This window comes from Leptonychotes weddellii, unplaced genomic scaffold, assembly GCF_054177405.1.
Source record: "Leptonychotes weddellii isolate Sample4059 unplaced genomic scaffold, ASM5417740v2 HiC_scaffold_22994, whole genome shotgun sequence".
Classification (NCBI taxonomy): domain Eukaryota; kingdom Metazoa; phylum Chordata; class Mammalia; order Carnivora; family Phocidae; genus Leptonychotes; species Leptonychotes weddellii.
Genome location: NW_027819158.1, coordinates 103 through 2627, shown reverse-complemented (window position 1 = coordinate 2627; position 2525 = coordinate 103). Strand labels below are relative to the sequence as shown.

The following is a 2525-nucleotide window of genomic DNA, read 5'->3' as shown; positions in this document are numbered from 1 at the left end:
TCTCTCGCTGTGTCTCTCTCTGTCAAATAAATAAATAAAATAAATAAATAAATAAATAATCTTAAAAAAATAATTAAAAAAAATAAAATAAAAAATTTTAAAAATAAAAAATTTAAAAAGATAGTGAAGGTGGTTGAGCACTTAATGATATGGTGTGGACAACAGATATGTTAAAGCAAAGACTAAAAACATTAAGAATATGTGCCAGGGGTGCCTGGGTGGCTCAGTTGGTTAAGCGACTGCCTTCGGCTCAGGTGATGATCCCGGAATCCTGGGATCGAGTCCCACGTCGGGCTCCCTGCTCAGCAGGGAGTCTGCTTCTCCCTCTGACCCTCCCCCCTCTCATGTGCTCTCTCTCATTCTCTCTCTCTCAAATAAATAAATAAAATCTTTAAAAAAAAAAAAAAAGAATATGTGCCAGGCATTCTGCTATGTGTTTTGCATATATTAGCCCATATCCTCCCACCATTAGGATATGGATAAATAAGAAAACTGAAGCTCAGTTAAATTACTTACCCTTCACTCTGCTTTTGGTTATCAAGAGTTTCAAAAGCTACTATTAAAAATGTATAAACACGATCGCTTCTCGGCCTTTTGGCTAAGATCAAGTGTAAAAATGTATAAACACGAGTGCCTGGGTGGCTCAGTCGTTTAAGCGTCTAACTTCGGCTCGGGTCATGATCCCGGGATCCTGGGATAGAGTCCCACATTGGGCTCCCTGCTCAGCGAGGAGTCTGCTTCTCCTACTGCCCCCCCTTTTTAGGGGGTGCTCGCGGGCATGCGTGTGCCCTCCCTCTCATAAATAAATAAAATCTATTGAGATGCCTGGGTGGCTCAGTCCGTTAGGTGTCTGCCTTTGGCTCAGGTCATGATCCCAGGATCCTGGGATGGAGCCCCACATTGGAGAGCCTGCTTCTCCCTCTGTTTGTTCTCTCTCTCTCTCTGACAAATATATAGATAAAATCTTTTAAAAATATAAATAAAATCTTTTTTAAAAATGTACAAACAGGGACACCTGGGTGGCTCAGTCAGTTTAATGTCTGACTCTTGGTTTTGGCTCAGGTCAGGCTCTCAGGGTCATGGGATCGGCCTGCATCTGGCTCAGCGGTCAGCGCTCATTAGGGAGTCTGCTTGAGATTCTCTCCCTCTCCCTTTGCCCCGCCCCCACTAGCACTTGCATGAAATAATAAATAAAAATGTACAAACAAAACTCTAGAACACCCTTCCTAAGAAACTACCTCATGGAAAAAGAAAACTGGACAAAGATTTTTTTTTTTTAATTAAAAGGTATCTGTCACAGCACTATTTATCATGGTTTAACCAAGAAACACCATAATGGGTTGCGGGCCAAGGCGAGATGGCGGCCACTGAGGGGGTCGGAGAGGCTGCGCAGGGCAGAAAGTCCGGGCAGCCGGGGTCACCACCACCCCAGCCGCACCCTCCGCCGCCCCAGCAGCAGCAGGAAGAAGCTATGGCAGCTGAGCCCCGAGAAGCAGTGGCGTCCCCTATGGACGATGGGTTCCTGAGCCTGGACTCGCCCACTTACGTCCTGTACAGGGACAGAGCAGAATGGGCTGATGTAGATCCAGTGCCGCAGAATGATGGCCCCAATCCAGTGGTCCAGATAATTTATAGTGAAAAATTTATAAAGAAGTTTTGATTATTTCCAGGCTGTCCTGCAGCGTGATGAAAGAAGTGAACAAGCTTTTAAACTAACCAGAGATGCTATTGAGTTAAATGCAGCCAATTATACAGTGTGGCATTTTCAGAGAGTTCTCTTAAAGTCACTTAAAAAGGATCTACATGAGGAAATGAACTACATCACTGCAATAATTGAGGAACAGCCCCAAAACTATCAACTTTGGCATCATAGGCGAGTTATTAGTGGAATGGCTAAAAGATCCATCTCAGGAGCTTGAGTTTATTGCTGATATTCTTAATCAGGATGCAGGAATTTAAACTTTGGGATAATGAGCTGCAGTATGTAGACCGATTTCTTAAAGAGGATGTGAGAAATAACTGGAACAAAAGGTACTTCGTAATTTCTTTCTTTTTTTTTTTTTTTTTAAGATTTTATTTATTTGTGAGAGAGAGAATGAGAGACAGAGAGTGTGAGAGGGAGGAGGGTCAGAGGGAGAAGCAGACTCCCTGCTGAGCAGGGAGCCCAATGCGGGACTCGATCCCCGGACTCCAGGATCATGACCTGAGCCGAAGGCAGTCGCTTAACCAACTGAGGCACCCAGGCGCCCCGGTACTTCGTAATTTCTAACACCACTGGCTACAATGATCGTGCTATACTGGAGAGAGAAGTCCAGTACACTCTAGAAATGATCAAACTAGTACCACATAATGAAAGTGCACGGAACTATTTGAAAGGGATTTTACAGGATCGTGGTCTTTCCGAATATCCAAATCCGTTAAATCAGTTACTTGATTTACAACCGAGTCACAGTTCCCCCTACCTAATTGCCTTTCTCGTGGATATCTATGAAGACATGCTAGAAAACCAATGTGACAACAAGAAG

General features: G+C 43.8%; 1 pseudogene; it reads left to right on the top strand.

Moving 5' to 3' along the window:
- The first annotated feature begins 1357 nt into the window (after nt 1–1357).
- LOC102739911 (protein farnesyltransferase/geranylgeranyltransferase type-1 subunit alpha pseudogene) lies at nt 1358–2031 on the top strand (annotated as a pseudogene).
- Nucleotides 2032–2525: the final 494 nt, after the last annotated feature.